This window comes from Urocitellus parryii, chromosome 6, assembly GCF_045843805.1.
Source record: "Urocitellus parryii isolate mUroPar1 chromosome 6, mUroPar1.hap1, whole genome shotgun sequence".
Taxonomy (NCBI): Eukaryota; Metazoa; Chordata; class Mammalia; order Rodentia; family Sciuridae; genus Urocitellus; species Urocitellus parryii.
The window spans coordinates 58369532-58382087 of record NC_135536.1 but is presented as its reverse complement, the minus strand read 5'-3'; positions in this window follow the sequence as shown (position 1 = coordinate 58382087).

The window sequence follows — 12556 nt, the reverse complement described above, 5'->3', positions numbered from 1 at the left end:
GGGGTTTTAGGAGTGTTAGGCTAAAAACTGCTTCAGCTTGTATTTCTTTTATAGTTTGGCCTATAATATAGCAATTTGCTGTTTCATTTTCTATTTTATGTAAAAAAGAAGTGAGCATTAAAAATGCTATTAAGCAGTTGCATTATTAATTCTTAAGGTTATAATATTACTTTCTTCAATAAAACTTTTAGAATAATAGTACCTTAAAGTAATTTTAAAATGACAAATCTGTCCAAATTGAGAAGCCAGATGTTATCATTATGGAAAGCCTCTTAGACCTTCTCTCTTCTTATCATCCATCAGGAAAGCTCAGGAAAACCAGACAGTCCAGGGATTTCCTGAAGATATTTTTCCTTTTTCTGAATTCACTACCTGTAGAGAAAATAAGAAAAATAACTTTAGAACAAGTTCCACATGGCTCCTTTGCCTGTAATGGAATAGCAGGAATTTAAGAGGCACATGTGAAGATTAGTGGGATGTGACATCAGATTTATATTTTGGACTATTCCTGGTGGCAGCGTGCCACCAGGTTAAATTTGACCCCATGGGAATAAGTTAAAAAAGAAAAAGGAAAAAAATGTCAAAAAGGATATGACTATACTAATTTGAGAGAAAAATAGACAAAAGTATAAGATCATTCATAGCATAAAATGTATATTTTTCGTCTTTATATTTCCCAGCATATAGTACATTCAATAAACAGTTGTTGCACTAATGTAATTAAGGTCTGAACCAAGATTACTTGAGTGGGACTGAAAATGATCTAGGAGATTCAAGAAATGGTAAAAGTCTTGCCAGTAGCATCTGATGCATGAGTTGTCTATAGAAGCTCAGCAAATTGGAATGATGGAGCTGACTGTGAATGTTTAGGAACATATGACTAGGAGAATTGTAATAGGAGAGAGTTGGTTTTTTAAAAAAAAAAGAGAGATGTAAGAGAAGGTTGATGAACTGTTTTTACTGATTAAAATCAAGGTACCTTTAAGATATTGTGGGAAAATGCCCAATATGGCCCTGGAAAAAAAGTTTACAAGTGTAGCAAGGTCCTGACAAAGTTAATTTACTAGACCTAGGGACTATGAAAGTCATTTAATATGGCTCAGTTCTCTTAAGCAATCTCCTTAACTGTTGGGATTCAGTCCCTTGATAACCTGATTAGTTTCACACTACTTAACAGAAGTTATAAGGGAAATGGGAACTTATTCTCAAAGAATGTAACAGATTTATCTTAAGTCATATAACTTTCCCTTTCTGATTTTTCTTGTTGTCCAAAGTCTGAAGCTTAATCATGATTGTTTTCCTGTTTCACACTTTTAAAGTCTCTTTCAAATGTAAAGTACCTTATAGTCATGAAAGTGAACACTTTTTGGCAACATTTTTTATATGTAATATTTATATCTATTTCTATGAAAACTATTCCCATTACCCCTCTAATAATCTTTAATTGAAAATTTGAAATTTTGCCACAGTCTGGCTGGGCACAGAATCACGAGCCACTCAAGCAGGAACAAAACTTTATTTTTGAAAATGCCGCCAATACCCCGTACACGTCCGGGAAGAAACTGGTCCACCCAGGAGGTTGCCTTCTCCCAGAACTGGGAACAAGTTCCTCCCCAGGAATTCCCTCCTACTGTACTTCCCCAACCAATGGGAACTCTCCAAGAGTCCCGGCTGAGGTGAACAGCAGGAGCCCAATATCCATATGAATGCAATCTTAACATAATCATATCATCTCAATGGCTAGCTAGTGTCACCTTACAACCCAAAGTGCCAAGCATCATATTACTTGGCTGTGGCTCTTAGCAAAATTTAATTATCTAAATACTTTTATTCCCAGTCAATTTTTTTACCACTTGTAACTCAAAACCTCATTGTTCTATATTATACTTAATGATTTTTATGAACTCCACAGCGCTACTTTTCCTATTTACTAACATTTTTACTTCCTGAATCAATCAATCTTTATTAGTTAAAATAAATTAAACACTATGCTGTGTAGTACAGCATAATATTGAAGACCATTGCCTCAGTCATTGCCTAAGCATATCATTTAACCTTCCTGAGCCTCAGAACCTTCATCTTTACTGAATAGAACAATAGCGCCCATTTTTCATAGGTTTCTATGCCATTCATCTTAGGGTTGCTCTCCAGATTCCCCTCTGCACTCAGCTGTAGCCTGCTCTGTCCCCAGGGAGCCTTGATAACCTGATTCACACGAACTTAATTATTGAAAATTCTTGCCTTCCAATTTCCCAAGATGGAGGTAGAGGAGTGTGAGGTACAGGTATTTATTCACTTTTCTTCTTGCTGGGCTACTATGGATTGGCTGTGTCCACAAATCACAGGTCACATGTCACAGTCCCTGGTTGACAATACTCTTAGGGTAACTGTATGCATTAAGTTCCAGTAACTCCTCCTTATGTTTGCCCGTGAGGCCTAAATCTGGGAACGGCTCCCCACAATGCTAGCCCTAAGTTAGCATTGGAAAATTCAACTTGCCTTACATTGCTTGTTTTAAATGTGCCCATATCATCCTGTCAGCACTCAGGAGGGAACTAAATAGATTCAGTAAGGTAATGTGTGTCCAGTTCTACAAGAAATGTTTTTAATTTTTTGCATACTTGAAGTGCTTCCATGGCTTAATAATAGCTGTCATGTGTATAGAATTTGTAAGCTCTGAGTGATTAATGTACATTAGCTAATCGGATACCAGGGCACTATAAAGTAGCTTCTATAATTATATTTCACCAAACAGGAAACTGAGGTGTAGAGATATTGGGTAACTTGCCAAAGATCATACCTCTAGTGAGTGGCAAGGCTGGAAATTTCACCTGTCAGTCAGCCTCCAAAGCATTTGCTCTTAACATTACCAGTATTGTTTCAACTATGTCCTCTACTGAGCCAGTCAATCTAAAGTCTATTTTTTACTCTGATGTGTCTGTACTTTAATATCACTCAATTCCTCTCTCCACTTTTTGCTGTACAAATAAAATTTTTCTACTTTCCACCCTCAGAGTTGTATATTGTGAAGATATAAATTTACTGACCCAAAACTGAGTTATTTTTCCTCCATCAGCCAGTACAGATGACTGATGTATACGTGTGTTCATAATACAACCGAAGGCTGGAAGAAAAATTAAGAACTGAAATGCCCAATTTTAGATTACGTGAATAAAACAAAAATAATATAACCTTAAATGATGCCAATACATAGAAAAGGGGAAGGGACAGGTATGGAATTAAGTCAAGCATCTTAAAGAAAGGTAATGATCTCTAAGAAAAATTTCTAAATACAAAACTCTGTCATTTCAAAATATTAAGCATAACATCATTTTAAATGGAATTCCCAGACCCCTTTCTATGTCCTTACTGTTTTGAAATATGGAATGTTATTTAACTTCTAGGGGACTTAGTTTTAATAAGATATAATTATCAAGTAATAACATGATCCTGGTACATATTCAGCATTTGATTAATTCAAGTATATAATTATTTTATTTCCTACGCTTTGTACTATTTTTGTCTTTCCTAACAATGGTACTTTTCCTGTTCCTCTCTGGAGGAAACAACCTGACATTTTAGATGTGAAGCAATGCAAGCTTGCTCTTATGAAATGACTCTCAAATATAATTAGTTGTTATTCACTTTAATATTTTGTACACATAAATATGTCATTAGAGCCTTTAATGAAAATAAACGCATATTAAAGCCCTACTTTGGTCCAGATACTTTACTAGTTACTTTGATAAGAAAGACATGATCCAATTCAGGATCTGTTCAAGGAAGCTTAACATCCCGTAGAGAAGATTAGTTATAAAATTAAAAAATTTGAATAAGGGAAGAATGAAATAGCCTAAGGGAATCCCCAAAGTGAGGAACATGAATAGTGATTGGAGGTTATCAGGGAAGGTTTAAGAGAAAATTAATCATTCATTGTGTTTTAATGTTTAAAAAAAAATTCAAAAGGAAGGGAGTGTGAGGGTGAAGAGAAGCATTTCCAGTGGAGAGAGTTGCTTAAGTACAAAAACCATGGTGGGAAAAGTAAAGGGCATTTTCAGCCTAACCAAGTTCACCTTCCTCTGGGGCCTATTGTGTGTTAAATACATTAATGGAAATTAAGCCATGAACAGCAGATTGTGGCAAACCACAAAGATTCTTGAACACTAGCCAGGGAGTTTAGATTTCCTTGTTTAAAAGCTAAGTGGCTTTGCTTTAGAAAATTTGTGGTGTCATCAGAGTTTGGGATAAATTGAGGGTAGGAGAGTTAATAATGTCAGAGACAACAATGAAAAAGCCATTATGATTGTCAATGGAGGGGACAACACACACTCCAATTCTGATGATGCTTTGTGAATCTAAATGAAGGAAAATAGGTAAGAAATACTAGCAGAATCTTGGTCATAATCATCCATACAGTTTATGGAGAACAGACCAGCAAATTTCTCTCAATAGTCATATGTTATTTTACTAGATGACTTGCGTGTAGAGAATCCTTCTGAGTAGTTGGTGTTTATCAAGGCAAGAGTGAAAAAAAAATGTAGAAGAAGAAACAAAGTAAAGGAATTGTATTGAACATTAGCCTGAGAACTGAAGAGCTCCCTCTAAAGCAGCAAAGTGCTGTTATAAAGGGTGCTGTGCACTCTGGACAGCCAGAAGCCCAGAAGGTGCCACTCAGGCCCTCTACACATCCCAACAACTGGAACCCCTCCTCTTGACAACAGTAGTGTCCCTAATATGTCCACATGCCTTAAGTGAGTCTCACAAGTAACTGTTTTTGATACTCCATGTCTACTCTCAACACCTACCCCAAAATCATTTTTTCTTGGCATCAGTTATCTTCTAGAATTTAAGATGTTGAAGTTCTCATGATACCAGCTGACGCTGGTGGTGCCTTACGCTAAGCAAGCTTTGTTAAAGTATTCCATGCAAAACAACCTTACATCCCTTATAACCAAAGACAGCCCAAAATAGTATCTACTATGGCTGATTGGCAAGTTTACCCACCACAAGCAGACAAGTTTGTATTTCTTGGGATGTAGTATGCTGCAGGAGTTCAAAACCTAATTTAGGGAAAAAAAATAATGATAATAACAATAACCAAGTTGTAGTTCCAGTGTTTACTTTCTATGTAAATTTTAAAAGTCATCCAAAATTTTAATATTTATAGAAAGTTTGCTCTCATTTTCTTGTTCTCATAGTAATATTTTGTAGGCAGCTGTTTAGCCATTAGAGATCATCACTATTTCCAATCAGTTTGGAAATAAATATGAAAAACTACAGTGCTGCTTAAAATCAGCAAAAACAGAGTGTAAAAAACATATATTAAATTCATGATAAATGCATGCTGTGTTTATTTCTTAAATAATTTGTCACATATAATACAAGAGCATATAAATTCCCTTTAGCATGAAAATAGAATATTTTTCCTAATTTTATAAATATCTAACTTACTTAAAAGTGTCATTATCCCCAACTGAGTTACTGTTCTAATAAAATTTTAAAAAGAATTCTCCTGATATGATTTTATTTTTTAAAAAGTACTTTGAATATATTTTATTTTTGACACAATTGTAAAAATTTAATTGTGCATCTTAAAATAAAAATAAAACTTGTACCAAAATATATTTCAATTTGGTCAAAATGTACTTCCTCATTTTAAATGAAAGATCAAAGCAATTTTCTAATAATCAAAAGGGATATATTCACTAAAATGATAGAAGTTAAAGAACAAGAATTTATACATTTATTTCCATTCATTCATCACCTTCAAATTTATTAAAAATTGAGAGAGAGTGGGAAATCAAGGGTTGAAATTATACATAAACAATATAGACTAAAGAGAAAATAATAAATATTGTTTCCTCAAAGAGATTAATATACCCTAGAACAGAATCGACTATTTTACTCACAATGTTACACATGAAATACAAACATGCATAGTTAAAATATGAACATAAAAAGAAGTTGATTGGTAATCGGAGGTTCCTCAAAAGACAAGAAATGAAACCACTGTATCATACCCCTTGGTATTTATCCTAAAGAAGTACAATCAGCATGTTAAAGTGATAAATGTATTTATAGCCAGGATTAGAGCAGTGTAATTCATAATAATTAAGTTATGAAACCACCCTAGGTGTCCATCAACAAATGAATTTAAGAGGAAATGTGGTATATATATATACACATACATCCACAAGGGAGTTTTACTCAGCCCTAAAGAAAAACAATATTGTGTCATTTGCATGGAAATTGATGAAACTAGGGGACACCATGCCAGGTGATATCACTTAATCTCAGACAGTCAAAGTCATATGTTTTTTTCTCATATGTGGAAGCAAGATAGAAAATAATAGGGAAAAAGGGGGTAGAAGTGATTCCTTGAAAATAGAAGGGAGATCAGTAGAGGAAAGAGATCATGCAGAGGGAGGAAGGAAAGGAAAGGGGAGGTACTGGGGAATTAAATTAACCAACAGTTGTGTGAATGTGCAAATATATCACAATGAATCCTGCTATTGTGTATAATTATAATGCACCATAAAAAATAAGATGCTATTTTAAGAGAGGTATAAAGTAATCTTTAGGGGCTGGCACTATGCCTCAGTGGTAAAGTGCTCACCTCTGAGGCACTGGGTTCAATTCTCAGCACCACATAAAATAAATTAATAAAATAAATGTGTTGTGTTCATCTACAATAAAAAATTAATAAAATATTAAATCTTATATTTCATATTTCCAGTGATATATTTCAGGAAACGAGTATACATAAAATTTTTCTGATTCACAAGAGAATCACATCATTACATTTGTGAAAAAAATTTTAGTATGGTATTTTAGGTGAAAATTTTAAATTTATTTTTTGACATTCTAATATAAAAATCCTGATAAAAGTTACTTATTAATTATTTTTTTATAAAATATCATTGTATGAATTTGTATAATGTATGAGATTTATATAATTTCATTCTCTAAAAACTTAGGAAGGAGAAAATAATACATTTTTTGAAGTTAAAAAATAATTTTAAAATAGTTTAAATGAATACACTGTAGTGAATCCCACTATCATGTACATCCATAAGAAAGGGTACAAATTAGAATGAAATATATTCCATGCTTATGTAATTATATGAAAATGAATTGTACTATCATGTATAACTAAAAAGAAGCAGTAAATAAATAAATATAAAGTAGCATAATGCTAGACATTCATAGAATGTTTTACAGATTGGTAGAGGGTTAAAATAAAAAAGATAAGTCAATATATATTATTTCACCCTCAAAAATTGAATTTAATTATGAGAATTTGTTGGAAAAGCATACGTTTACTTAAAGATGATTTTGTAATGCATTATAGTTAAGTCTGCACTTGTAGTTTTAAAATGAGATTAATGTCCACTCGTGAATGTTACTTTATTTTTTTCTTTATTTATTGTTGGTCGTTCAAAACATTACATAGTTCTTGATATATCATATTTCACAGTTTGAATCAAGTGGGTTAAGAACTCCCATTTTTACCCCGTATACAGATTGCTGTATCACATCAGTTACACTTCCATTGATTTACATATTGCCATTCTAGTGTCTGATGTATTCTGCTCTCTATCCTATCCTCTACTATCCCCCCTCCCCTCCCCTTCCCTCCCCTCTTCTCTCTCTACCCCTTCTACTGTAAATCATTTCTTCCACTTGTATTATTCTTCCCTTACCCCTCACTTCCTCTTGTATGTAATTTTGTATAACCCTGAGAATCACCTTCCATTTCCATGCAATTTCCCTTCTCTCTCCCTTTCCCTCCCACCTCTCATCCCTGTATAATGTTGATCTTCTTCTCAAGCTCTTCGTCCCTACTCTGTCTTTAGTTACTCCCCTTATATCAAAGAAGTCATTTGGCATTTTTTTTTAAGGATTGGCTAGCTTCACTTAGCATAATCTGCTCTAATGCCATCCATTTCCCTCCAAATTCTATGATTTTGTCATTTTTTAATGCAGAGTAATACTCCATTGTGTATAAATGCCACATTTTTTTTATCCATTCGTCTATTGAAGGGCATCTAGGTTGGTTCCACAGTCTTGCTATTGTGAATTGTGCTGCTATGAACATCGATGTAGCAGTGTCCCTGTAGCATGCTCTTATTAGGTCTTTGGGGAATAGACCGAGAAGGGGAATAGCTGGGTCAAATGGTGGTTCCACTCCCAGCTTTCCAAGAAATCTCCATACTGCTTTCCAAAATGGCCACACCAATTTGCAGTCCCACCAACAATGAACAGGTGTACCCTTTTCCCCACATCCTTGCCAGCACTTGTTGTTGTTTGACTTCATAATGGCTGCCAATTTGACTGGAGTGAGATGGTATCTTAGGGTGGTTTTGATTTGCATTTCTCTGACTGCTAGAGATGGTGAGCATTTTTTCATGTACTTATTGATTGATTGTATGTCCTCCTCTGAGAAGTGTCTGTTCAGGTCCTTGGCCCATTTGTTGATTGGGTTATTTGTTATCTTATTGTTTAATTTTTTTGAGTTCCTTGTATACTCTGGATATTAGGGCTCTATCTGAAGTGTGAGGAGTAAAGATTTGTTCCCAGGATGTAGGCTCCCTGTTTATCTCTCTTATTGTTTCTTTTGCTGAGAAAAAACTTTTTAGTTTGAGTAAGTCCCATTTGTTGATTCTATTTGTTAACTCTAGCGCTATGGGTGTCCTATTGAGGAATTTGGAGCCCGATCCCACAGCGTGTAGATCATAACCAACTTTTTCTTCTATCAGATGCCGTGTCTCTGATTTAATATCAAGCTCCTTGATCCATTTTGAGTTAACTTTTGTGCACGGCGAGAGATAGGGATTCAGATTCATTTTGGTGCAAATGGATTTCCAGTTTTCCCAGCACCATTTGTTGAAGATGCTATCCTTCCTCCATTGCATGCTTTTAGCCCCTTTATCAAAAATAAGATAGTTGTAGTTTTGTGGATTGGTTACTGTGTCCTCTATTCTGTACCATTGGTCCACCCGCCTGTTTTGGTACCAGTACCATGCTGTTTTTGTTACTATTGCTCTGTAGTATAGTTTGAAGTCTGGTATCGCTATACCGCCTGAGTGAATGTTACTTTAAACCAGAGTTTCTCACTACTGTCTCTTGTTAGAAGTAAAGGAATGGGAGATGGAAGTGATTTTGAATACATACAAGGTCATGGAAGAAGGGTTTGTGAGACTAGTGATTCATGGTCTTTTTAATCAAATCAAATAATTCTTTTGGGGGCTCTCTAGAAATTTATAATCATGTTAGGGTTCAGACCAATTTGACTTAAGGAACTGAATTTTCCTTCAACATGCCTTCTTTTTTATTTAATTGAGTTCAATATTTATTATTAATTATTTTGTGATAATGCTTACATACAGTAAAAGTCATCAATCTGAAGACTCAGTATGATAGGGTATGACACACCTATGGATGAGCACACCTAAGTAACCTACATCTCTATCAAGACATAGAATATTCTCTTTTTTAATTTTTATATATTCTTTTTAGTTTTTTAGTTATACATAAGAGTAGAACGTATTTTGGTAAATCATACATACACAGAGTATAACTTTTTCTGTTTAGCATCCCAACATGTGGTTGCACATGTTGCAGAGTCACCCTGGTTGGGTGTTCAGATACAAGGCTAGGAAAGTTATGTCCAATTAATTCTACCATCTTTCCTATTCCTCTCCCCGTTCTCTTCCCTTCATTTCCCTTTGTTTTATCCAATGGACTTCTATTATTCCTCCCACTAACCTCCCCTGTTTTGGGTTGGCATTCATAAATCAAAGAGAACATTTGGCTTTTGGGTTTGAGGGATTGGTTTATTTCACATAGCATGATATTCTCAAGTCCATCCATTTCCTGGAGAATGTCATTATTTCATTCTTTTTTATGGCTGAGTAATATTCTATTCATACATTGAAGGACACCTAGCTTGACTATTGTGGATTGATGTGGCTTCGTCATTGTACTATGCTCTTTTTAAGTCCTTTGGGTAGAGAGCAAGGAGTGGGATAACTGGGTCAAATGGTGATTCCATTCCAAGTTTTCTAAGTATTCGCCATATAGCTTTCCATAGTGGTTGCACTGATTTGCAATCTCACCAACAATGTATAAGTACCTTTCTATACAAAGAATCAAAAAACTTCACACAGAAAAATAAATAACCCAATAACTAAATGGGCAAAGGAATTGAACAAAACACTTCACAGAAGAAGAAATAAGAATGATCAAAAAATATATCAACAAGTTTTCTTACTCAAGATAGGGTTCCCACCTGAAATACCACAAAGAACACATGATCATAGTATGAAATTATATCCCAATTATATTATCTCTTTCAGAATTGCCTTGAGGGCAGACAGAAATCATATATAAACATGAATGTTTGAAGACTATTACTGTAGAGTTTCCAAAGTTCTAGCCTCACCAAAGGCTTACTGATAAGTTCTAATTGTCCTAAAATATTTTAGAAGGCTTCAGAACAATTGACAGGGTCTCCAGATAGACTTGAAAACAAGCTGCATAAATGATGGAAATCACAATAATTCAAGTATATTTCACTGCTAACATCAACCCTTTAATTGATGTTTTAATGTTATTTTGAAACTCTTTTAGGATTCAGGGTATCAGTTATTATATAGGTGATTCTGAGTTTTTAACATAAAAAGATGTTCCTCAAGTTAAATCTTCTATATGCCCATTTATGTATGTTTAATAGAACAATCATTGCAAATGAAGAAACTCTTATGAAAAAAACAACTTAACAAGAGAGCCTCTGATAGTTCCCAGCTCTTTGTTCTCAACACAAAGTTCCACTGAGAGTTGCACCATTGCAAATAGGTGTGAGGCATTGCTGTCTGCTCCAGACACGGTGTGTCCTTTGCACAGAAATTTATTTCAAGTCTTCTATTTTCAGACAATATGGAAAACAATATAGTCTTTTGACTCCCTCCAAAGTAGTCCTAGATATACAATATACACATATATAAAAATAGATTGATGGATGCATCACATAGCAAAATGTAAAAGTATGAAGCACTTTGGTTAACGAATAAAGGAGTAAATTTGCAATGTGTTTGCCAACGGGCAGTTCAGAATTGTACATCCTAGGTGGAAATTAGAGAATCTTTTAATTGTCTTCTTTTCTCTTCCATATATTGATTAAGGGGCCAGTATCTCCTTAAAATTTGGAAGATAGCTCTGATGTTTACCTTTATGTGTCAGTTTGGCTATTTTGAAAGATACAGTTATTAATCTCAATTTAATCAAACACTGATCTCAGTATTTTTGGCGAGGTATTTTATGCATATGGTTAACACCTACAATCCCTTGACTTGAAAGGTGATTATTCTTGGTAATGAAGGAAGACTTCATTCGATCAGTGGAAGGCCTTACAAGGAAAAATTGAGGTTTCCGGTGAAAAATCAAACTTGCTTCAAGACTGCAGCATAAGCTCTTGCCTTAATTTCCAGCGTGCTGGCCTGCCTTTCAAATTTTGGACTAGACAGTTCCTTCAACTTCATAACCCTACAAGTACATGAGCCAGTTTCTTAAAAAAAATAATTACAACAAAAAACCATTATTTTTTGCTCTCACTTGAACTATTTATATGGATTTATACATATACAAGATAAAAGCTTCAATTGAAGAGTCATCAATACAGACATACTGTGCATGTGCATGCACCCACACACACCTGAAAAAGGTATTGTGGAATTCAAGGAAATTCAAGAATACCTAAAATAACATATGACACTTCTCCAAGATTCTGGAGAGAGATTGAATCTGCCCTAAAGGAGCAAGCTTCAGACTGACATGAGGAATCAATGTAAGCAAGAAAACATCTTTTTAGAATTATTGAAGAAAAATAAGTTAAAAATTAATGCCAGAATATTATATTAGCAAACTGATACTTATATGAATCAACAAAATAAAATTATTTTCAGTCACACAAGTCTCAAAAGTTTTATAAGAAAGAGAAATTATACTTGAAGGAAATAGTCAAATAAGGGCAGAAATAGAGAGGTCATTAATACATAAATGGTGTATAAGGGTGAGGAATTAACATACTGAATTTTACTGCTTCCTAATAATAGAATAAATAAAATATTCAAAAAACATACAACTAAAACTGAAAATAATACCAAAAAATAGGTTTGGAAGTTGGGATAAAGTATGAATAATCAGGAACTGAATATATGCTACATATAATTAAGGGAAAGAACATTTTCATTACATCACAACAATGGTAAAGAGTTTTTAAGTTATCTTAATAAATTAAATACCACATGAGGCACTAAGCCCAAATTCATAAATTTTGCACATCTACAGAAGAAAATATTTATAAAATAAATACAAATGAGGGGCTGAGATTGTAGCTCAGTGGTAGAGCACTTGCCTCACATGCATGAGGCACTGGGTTTGATCCTCAGCACCACATAAAAATAAGTAAATAAAATATTGTGTCCATTTACAACTAAAAAAATATATTTTTTTTAAATATAAAAATGTAAATGAGTTAAATTAACTTACCAGACCA